The 10,719-nt window shown below is 39.3% G+C and overlaps 1 long non-coding RNA gene across 1 annotated transcript; it reads left to right on the forward strand.

Moving 5' to 3' along the window:
- The first annotated feature begins 1,870 nt into the window (after positions 1 to 1,870).
- On the forward strand, positions 1,871 to 10,372 carry LOC126832063 (uncharacterized). Its single transcript, XR_007684534.2, has 3 exons — positions 1,871 to 1,981; positions 6,104 to 6,273; positions 8,561 to 10,372. It is a non-coding gene; the product is annotated as an uncharacterized LOC126832063 (long non-coding RNA).
- The last annotated feature ends 347 nt before the right edge of the window (positions 10,373 to 10,719 follow it).

The raw sequence follows: 10,719 nt of genomic DNA on the forward strand, positions 1-10,719 counted from the left end.
TTCCAGCATGGTTTCCTCTTGTCAGGGGTGAAGGACGGGGCATCTGAACGATGATTCCGTGATCGATCCCTACGTTGGTCGAGAACGTTCATCGGGGTTTTCCGGCGTCGTTCCTCCTTGTCAGTGGGAGCCACGGTGGCTAGGTGGTTAAGACGCTGGCTCGCTAGCCTGGAGGTCGGGTGTTCGATCCCTGCATTGGCCGAGAATGTTCACCGGGATTTTTCGACGTGGTTTCCCCTTGTCAGTGGTGCAGAACGGAGGGCCTGACAAGGACTGCTGTCTAGTCCTTCGTATGAGACGAAAAACCGAAGTCACATTGTAAACCGTGTATAAATTGGAATGCACGTAAAAGATCCCTTGGCAGTTGAAATTCGATATAAGATTAGGCGATAGTGCCGCTGCCCGGGCAAAATTTCCCTCATAGCACACTGTATGGCGTATGGCCGTCTTGATTAGCCCAGTTTAGGAGCAAAACAGTAGGACGTTAAAGCCCATTTCATTTCATTTCATTTCCTTGTCAGTGGTACGGAACAGGGGGTCTGGCAAGAGACAACGTATAGTCGTTCCGATGGGACGTAATAACCGAGGTATGTCCCTTGCACATAAAAAAAACCCTCGGCAGTTAAAATTGGACACAAGAGTAAGCCGTAGCATAGCTGTCCGGGCAAAGAGTAGACAGTTAATCCCCATTTCATTTTCATTTCTATAACAGCTCATGGCCCAACCAGGATGCTTCTAAAGCATTCTTCTTTAATATCCGTCTTTCGCTCAACATTGGCCTAATAAGGAAACTGTTCATTTCCAAGGAATTTCTTATAACATTTCGTGACGCGACCCAAAATTATTACCTATTCAGCAGTTTTGCACACTGACTCCATCGGTCTTTCGCCTAACATTGGCCTAACAGTTCTTTCTAGGAAATATCTTATAATCATATATCTCGTGACCCAAAATTATTACCCATTCAGCAGTTTTAAACATTAACTCCATCCGTCTTTCGCCTAAAATTGACCTAATAAGGAAACAGTTCATTTCCAAGAAATATCTCTAAGATCCGTGTCTATAGTTCTACTTGTATTATCCACACAAGACGATAAATGGGGCCTTAAAGTAGCTAAGTCTCTAACTCAATATCATCCAAAACCTTCGACAATGAAAACACGAATTATTTGTCAATTTTAATCAACATTGGTGTTGTGATCATACCGGAAAAAGATGGGCTTCTGATATCCAATATTTAAGACAAAATAAACATTTTACGATTGGTACACGAATCGTGTACCATAATGCGTTTCAGCGCAATTTGTAACAAGCGACTCGGAAGAATGAGGTTAGACATATTCCACAAGTCATGTCAAACGGTGACCCCATATTCTTCTCTGGAGAGCATGCTCAATAAATACTATCGATGTAGACTGGAATAACCAGACGCTAGAGATTGCCATTCGATTGAGACTTCTGGCGTATTCCGCCGAACATAACTGTTTTAAAATTAGAGTAAAAACGGAAACGATTGAATGTAAATCAGTTTTTTTTACATTCATATTACATTATTATATACGTTGCGACCCATTTGTGTCAATTTGTAGGTCCCAAATATTAACGATTTAGCTCCTTTAAACTATCAGAATTTATTAATGAATAAGCATACTTGAAAATTAGTAGTATTCAAAATTGATTAATGATACAAAATTCATTAGCTGATACAAGGAAATGTTAACACAGTAACCAGGAACTGTTAGATATTCGAATTTCTAGAAGGAAGCAGTTGTTTGGCACGTTATTTTAGAAGGGGGCAGCTGATTGGCTCCTTATTTTAGATTCCAGAAACGGAAGATAAAATGTATTATTTTCATTAACACGTGATCAAGTTGGAGAACGTATAAAATTGACCTGGAACTAGAATGTTGCATCACTTGTGGTAAAGCTGATTATATATCAAATATCTGATGAATGACTGGGATTCTATACAGAACTCAAGGTTGTACTTAATGTATTTTATTTTATTGACTGAGTCAAGGTGGTACTTCATTTTTTTTTATTACTGAGTCAAGGTAATACTTAATGTATTTGATTTATTTTATTTTATTCACTGAGTCAAGGTAGTACCCATTTTATATTATTTTATTCACTGAGTCATGGTAGTACCCATTTTATATTATTTTATTCACTGAGTCACGGTGGTACTTTATTTTTTTATTACTGAGTCACGGTAATATTTTAATTTTATTGACTAAGTCAAGGTAATAACTAATTGATTTTATTTTATTGCCTGTGATTTGTGGTGTACACGATGCAAGTGTCTCTTATGTTTACAGTTAGGTTGAGTAACGTTTGTGAAATGTTTGTGCAGTTATCCATTGACTAACAAGGACAGTGTCTAGTCGTTTGTATGGGACGAAAACGAAATGAAATGGGGTTTAACGTCCTACTGTTCTGCTCCGACTGGGCTAATGAAGACAGGCGTACGCCATACAGTGTGCTATGAGGGAAATTTTGCCCGGGCAGCGGCACGATGGCCTACTCTTATATCGAATTCCAACTGCCAATGGATCTTTTACGTGCATTTCAATGTATACACGGGACCTAGGTTTTTCGTCCCATCCGAACGACTAGACACCTGTCCTTGTCAGGCCCTCCGTCCTGCATCACTGACAAGGGGGAACCACGCTGGAAAATCTGGATGAACTTTCTCGGCCAATGCATGGATCGAACACCCGACCTCCAGGCTAGCGAGTCAGCGTCTTACCCACTTAGCCAACGTGACCCCCCGAATGGTTAGATCGTTAGATCTGTCATTGAGTCAGCTGGCGTGGTTTCGACTCCCCGCGTGTACGTGACAAGGAGTAGGATCGCCTGTCCAACTTCATGGGTTTTCGCCGGGACCCCCGATTTCCCCCGCCCACTAAATACCCCCATACGCACAAGCCAATTATTGAAATAAAATTGAACCATGTTAGTCCCGAAATCACCTAGTTTGTTCTGAACGGACGCACACACAAACCCACCAAAACACACCCCACACCCACCCCACATCCTCTCATCGCGGTATATGGTTGCGGTATATCCGTTTTTAACAAATAATGACTTGGAGTCTAGACTTGGAAGGTAATATTGAATTATTGTGAGGGTGGGGGTCAAGGCAATTAGGTGGTCGAGTGGTCTAACGCGTGCGCTTTAGGTCATACGGTCCCTCATTGAGTCAAGTCACGAGGTTTCGAACCCAGAGCTTGTACGTGATAATACATTATACTATATGCTAGTCCAGAAATGACCTAATTGAGTTCTACTAATTAGAACTGTCAATGTGGCCCCGGATCTGTTTGGGTATAGGGGGTTGGATGGCCGAATGGTTAGTTCGAGCGCGCTGTATCATAAAGTCTGTACGTGGCAAGGAGTAGGGTCGCCTGTCCAACATCGTGGGTTTTCTCCGGTTTCCTCCTACTGTTAAAGACCCCTACGCGCAAGCGAATTATGGAAACAAAATTGAACCATGTGTTAGTCCCGAAATGACCTAGTTTGTGTCGAGTGTACGTCAACCCCCCCCTCCTCCCCCTCTCTCTCTTTCTCTCTCTCTGTGTGTTTGGGTATAGGTCTGTCATGTGGGTGATACGTTGACAATTTGAGTTCGGGGGATTAGAACTACTTCACACACACACACACACACACACACGTTGCATTTACAATTTAACAAATTTGTTATGTAGACATTATTTCTCGCTCCAACTTACCGTTTAATACCCAATGACGCAATCATGACGTAATACGTCAGTGTTCTATATTGGTCTATTGGTCAATGACCTCTGAGATTAACCGTCTATTGAACGGCAAGGAGATTCTAACAAAGGTTTGAGGGGTGGTGGGTAATTAGTATTATATATGATTACGTATTTAATCACTTTATTTAGTGCTCGTGATTAGTTCATGACCTTTTAAAATAGATTTGTCTTCTTAGATCAGTCAGACGCATATTTGTGTCCATTATATATGGGGTGGGTGGGTGAATGGTTAGCACGTGCGCGCTGTATCATAAGGTCTGCCATTGAGTCAACTGGCGTGTTTTCGAATCCCAGGTTGTACGTGACAAGCAGTAGGGTTGCCTGTCCAACCTCGTGGGTTTTCTCCTGGTCCTCCGGTTTCCTCCCACTGCTAAAGAACCCTACGCACAAGCGAACTATTGACATAAAATTGACCAATGCGTTATTCCCCAAATGACCTAGTTTGTGTCGAGTGGACGTTAAACCCCATTCATCTCCCTCTCCCCCCCCCCCTCTCTCTCTCTCTCTCTCACTCCCACTTCCATAATATATGGGCCATATAGTTGTTAGTTTGCCTCCGAAAGACTAGACGCTGCCATGGTCAGCGGACCTACTAGTCCTACTAGTCGAATGGATGGGACGTAAAATCTAGACAAACAACGGACATACTAACAATAGACCCGAACATTATAACGGCCATTTTGAACTTTGGTCCTTAATAAAACCAGGAGGCTGGAGGTGTTCTGACGATTTGTTTACAAAGCTCCTTGCTGCATGAAGATGACACACGCGTGACCCTAAGGGATCGCTTTCTTTCGTGAGAGGATGGGTACCATCTGTTGCGAATGGCGACCGGGTCATAATGACCTGATACTTGGTGTAAACAAACAAACCACGTGATCAATGATTGACGTGTAAAAGTCAAGGGAATAAATGGAATTATATTTATCCATTCTTGATTCATCTTACTCCCTGAGCCACCGGGGATCCATCTAATTTTGAACTATTATATAAAGAACGGTCAGCTCTTTATCTGTGTATATTGTGCGTCGCAAGGTATGGGGGCCTCGCCCTTCCCGATTTTTTTTGGACAATTTTGAAACGCAAATGCGTTTTTCTGCTATTCTAGCCAATGAGTTACGCAACTACAAAGTTGACCAATGGTTTTACAACCAAAATCCCACTCTATGCTGACCTGATTTCCAAAAATCCAATCAGACTGTTGCAGCTGCATTCACAAAAATAATAATCAATGCCCGAAAAATGTCCACAAAGCATAGTGGCCCTTGACAACGTGTTTTAAAACATAGCCAATTCATTACCAATTCGTAATATCAATTAAAAGAAAATTAAAATTAGTATTTTATTCGAATTCGAGCACTTTATTTTGCGAATGATGTATTAATTTTTCTCTCACTTTACCTGTCAGCCCGAAAAGTCAGATTGCCCTATAGTTCGTTCGTTCCCGAGTTGTTACGTCCATTGCCACCTAGGGTGATATCGTTGAGAGAGAGAGAAATGCTGTTTAACGTCCATTCGACACAAACTAGGTCATTTCAGGACTAAAACGGTTCAATTTTATTTCAATAATTCGCTTGCGCGTGTTTTTTTTTTTTTTTTTTAGGGGATTCGAATTCACGCCAGTTGACTCAATGACAGGCGTTATGATACAGCGCGCACGTGCTAACCATTGCCCCCCCCCCCCACCCCTTGATATCGTAGACAAAGCCCGACAATTAAATAGTAATTTTTTCGAGGCATTTAGTAACTGGATAGAGCAATAAACTATAACACATACTTATGGAAAAAAAACCCAGCTATTTATTTATTTTATTTAAATAGTAGCCATATAGGCCTTAGTAAAAAGTTTGATTCTTTTTTATCCAGTACTACTAATAGTAAGTGCAGGGGGACTGCACCACAAACAATTACAGAAAACAATTATACGGACTAGACACAATACGCAGAAATCACAAACAAACGTACATGTCAGAGATTAAGGGAATGGATCCGGGGGCTCTAGCCGAAAGTGCCCACTGCGCTGTACAGTCCATTGCTTTAGTCCTAGATTACTTTCCCCTCGGGTTGTAAGATCCTGGACGTGTAGATTTCTATTCAAGGGAGACAATTCCATATTAGCACCGACTGTAAGCGGAAGAAATTGAATTTAACGTGTTTAGCGGCATTTGATCCCCATCTTCGTAGCCCCAAACGGAATAGATTTAATTTAACAAACCGCTTTCAATTTAAGCTCATCAATAATATCTATTTGTCTCATATTTTAAACAATTACCAAAAGGCGTTTAATCAATTCAATGAGATTTGTGTTTCGTTTATATTTTCAGACATGAAACTAGTTACGAGTTTATTGGTGCTGTTGGCTGTTCAACTGATCGAATTGATAGATGGAAAATCATGTGCTAGATTCTCTAATGGATGCAATGCCCTTGGTTACGAAACTTACAGACTACTTTTCAAACCGGCGTGTGATAAACATGACGTTTGCTATTCATGTGTAAGTAATCATGACGTTTGCTATTCATGTATTAGTAATGAAAATTGCGTATTTTGTTGTTATGACGTATTTTCAGCAATAACCATTTACGAGAGAGGTGAGATTTAACGTCCACTCGACACAAACTACATAATTTCGGTACTATCATCATCATGTTACAATATTCTTTTTAATGATTCCCTGTAGGAGTAAACCGGAAGATACTTCGGAAACCCACGTACAATCTGTGAATCCAAACCACTCAGTTTGACTCAATGGCAGTCCTTATGTTCTAAAGTACACGCGATAGTCCCATTGAATCGAGCATTTATTATGATATCCGAGCTTACCCGAAGAAAAATGACCTGTATTATGAATCGAGCGCCATTTTCAAGACGGAAACTCGTAACATTAACAAATATACGATCGCAATAAGTCCGCATTGTCTCGTTCAGTAGCTAAACAAATTTAATTTATATTATTACATTGTATAAGATTTCGTTAAAGCGCTCATAGTTGTTGCTATAATAGATAATGAAAAGAGAATATATTGAAAATTTCAGTCATATAGATTAGTTACGGTCGTTTGAACAATTGTGTAGTCTCAATTGTCATTGCTACCATTGTTACGATCATAAATAAGTCTCGATTAACTATTTTTAAAATTCAATTATTAACTTACGATCGTGTATAAATTCGGTTGTCTAGAGAGTTGATTATGGACTTGGCATATGAATAAATGACAAATGCCCCATTTTTTTAATATAACATTTGAGACCAAACAAACGATCTGCAATTGGCATGAAATGAAATGAAATGAAATGGGGTTTTAACGTCCTACTGTTCTGCTCCTATGCTGGGCTAATGAAGACGGGCATACGCCATACAGTGTGCTATGAAGGAAACTTTGCCCGGGCAGCGGCACGATCGCCTACTCTTACATCGAATTCCAACTGCCAAGGGATCTTGTCAGGCCCTTGTATACAGCCGTCCTTGTCAGGCCCTCCGTCCTGCATCACTGACAAGGGGGAACCACACCGGAAAATCTGGATGAACTTTCTTGGCCAATGCAGGGATCGAACACCCCATCTCCATGCTAGCGAGCCAGCGTCTTCCCACTTAGCCACGTGATCCCCCCGCAATTAATTGGCAAATTTAGCTCTTACATAATGCATCTTTAACCTGCCAAACGGAAATACATGACAACAACCTAACCTTAGTAACCAGAAGTTCTGGGGTTTGGTCAGGGTGTTAGTCGAGAATATTACACGGCATTTTCCAACATGGTTTTACCGTGTTAGTGGTGCAGCACGCAGGGTATCACGTGTTTATAGTTCGGATGGAACGAACATCCGAGGTTCCGTGTACACATTGGCTTGCACGTAAAACAACCTTGACAGTTGGAATTCTAAATGTAAGTAGGCCAAAGCGCCATTGTTCTGGTAAAACAACCCTCATAGAGTGCACACTATATGACCTACGCTCATCTTTGTTAGATCAGTCGGGACAGAGAAATGGAACGTTAAATCTTATTTAATGTCATTTCTTACAATTTTGTTTGTATTCTATTAAAGACCATTTTTGTTATAACAGCTCAAAAATAGATAATGTAAAATGAATATATTGATAATTTCATTCAAATTACTTCATTCATTCTGAGCCACGTTATCACTGTTTGTAATTTTGACAAGATGTGTGCATTGTGGTAACCAGGGCACTGGTATAATCGAGACTTAACCTCACTTTTCAGTTTAAATTATATTTTTAAATGGCGAACCGTTCTAATCTAGTCAAAATCTCGAGTATCCGATGCCACCGATATTTGATTATGGTCTTGTTTTGTTAATAAAAGTCTAATTAATAATTCAGATAACAAGAAATACCTATAATAGGCAGATTTAGCTCTTGAATAATGCCCGTTTAAAGGCTCAATACCACTCTTGTTGTAACTGAATAATATGTCCCAATCTTTATTCTGGTCAACAAATTGTACTATTTTTCAATATTTCAATTAATAGATGATACAAATTTCATCTTAACACACCTTATTTAAGAAAATGGAAAAAATTCAACTTAATGATTTGATTAGTCTAACGTAAACCTTTTCCAATGTATCTTCGATTTAAAAATATTTTCGAACCCTCTGGACAAGTAAAAAAGGGTGTAATGGATAATTTTCACAACAGGTAGGACACTTAACCATCTAGTACTTAAATTAGGATATTATTTATTTTCTGGAGCTGTCAAGCCAGCAAGAGTGGTATTGTCCCTTTAAATATCTAACACAGAATTAACATTCTTTTTCTAGGGTTCCGGACGAAACGTTACAAGATACGATTGTGATTACGACTTCTACTATAACATGGAAGAGCAGTGTTCCACCTTATATTTTTACCGTCGGCGCTGGTGTAACCTTGTGAAATGGAACTTTTATTTAATATTGCGTTCGATTGGGTCATCTTATTACGTAAATCAATCGCCATCATATTGCAGTCTGGATTGGATTGATGAATGCTTGCCGAATGCATGAATTACGTGTAAATGATGTATAAAATATATTTATATGTTATATCGATTACTTTCATATATTTTACAACTGTTATGAAATGTTTGTATTTACATGTTTTTTATCAGGCCTGGTGGAGTGGGGGTGGGAGCACCCAGGTAACTATTCTATTAAACCCGTAGACTTTCAGAAAAAGAAAACCCTGCTATTCGCTATACTGATATATGGGTTAAGATACCCACGGGGACGAGGGTCACGATTAGGTTACTGAACAGTCGATATTTATTTCAATCTTTATGTAATTAGGTAATTTAAAAAAAAACACACTCTTTCATTGTGTCCCTTATCCATCACATAATTCACTGCTATCAGTTATGACTAGTTGACACAAAGCGTTGCCATGCAAGATACGCCCACATTTTGCAAGAAATGGATGGGGGAGAGGTAAAATCAATAGGGCTCATCCCCCCAATCAAGATCTTTTGATATTAAACATATTTGTTAAGTTTCCTCAGAATGGGACAATTGTAGCTCCACTGGAGGGCCTACACAATTCATATATATTGCACATTTTGCGTAAAAAGCAAGGGCTATAGATCTGGAATGTAAGGTCTTATGCGTACCAAAGTCGAACTCATCCAAGAATTTTTGATCCTGTTAAAACATGAATTAGACAAAAACTGTCGCCTCATATTTTACATTTTGCGAAAAAGGCAGGGGACCAATGTGCTCCAAAATTTAACTCATTCAAGAGCTAGTGATACTAGTTTTAAGTTCCATCTAAATCGGATAAAAATTTTGACCTCTAGATGGTCTACAACCTTTGTATTACATGCTTTTTTTTACTACTTGCGTAAATGGGAGCGACCATTTGACTGAAAGTTTCGGTCGGATTTTCACAAAATTCGGACTCAACCATAATTGTTCTGTAACGGTGATATATTTGAACGGTTTTGAAAATAAGATAAAAATAGTGACGTCTAGAGCGTCGGTCCACAAGCTAAAAACCCAGACCTTTGGGCTAGGTCAAATTGGATGAAAATTCGAACCTCTGGGTGTTCCACGACCTGGGTATTACATGCTTTTAAGCACAGCTGCCATTTTGTCGGGCAATTTTCACAAAATTTGCACTTAACCGTAATTATGTTGTAACGTTGATATATTTGAACGTTTTTTACAAGGGTCAACAAGCTAAACATGTATATGTAAAGATAGTGACGGTCCTATTTGCACCAATTTCAAAAGAAACCGAGATCTTTCGGTTCTAAACATAATTTTATCAAAATCGTATAAAAATTATGATCTCTAGATCTATGTCCACAGTCTTGATATCATTATGCATATTTGTCCAGTTCAGTATCGCAGGAAACCACCATCGACCGTGTTTGCATGGTAAGGGACTTAGAAAGTCAATAAAGTTTCACTTCATTGCTGAGTAGTAATTTTGTTAGCTGGAAATCGCTAAGAAAGCGCCTCTGTCGATTAAGACCACAAGGAGCTTGCTTCCACCGGACCTGATTTATTACAAACACATTAATAGAAAATTTATATATATATATATATTTATTATGTTTTATCAGTTGGTTATTCAATTAAAGATACATTCCCACGAAAGTATTTGTAGTTATTTACAATACCAGTACGAAACATTTGGTATATATATCGAAAGTAGAGACACTAAAAGCAAAAAAAATGGAATCCCTGAAAAACACCCATTTGGTTCCCTCATGAAAAAAATATACATGTATTTGTATTCCTATCTGTAAATCTCTGTTTTCGAGTGACGTAAGAAGTACATCGTATGTGTTCATCTCATGCCTCATTGATCTCACTGTGAAACTTAAACGTCCAGTAGAGTACGATTAAACGGCGGAAAAATTGCGCGTAGAGGTCTTTAGCAGTGGGAGGAAACCGGAGAACCGGAAAAAAATTCACGAGGTTAGCTAGCCGATCCTACTCTT

This window comes from Patella vulgata, chromosome 9 (genome assembly GCF_932274485.2).
Source record: "Patella vulgata chromosome 9, xgPatVulg1.2, whole genome shotgun sequence".
NCBI classification, from domain to species: Eukaryota; Metazoa; Mollusca; class Gastropoda; family Patellidae; genus Patella; species Patella vulgata.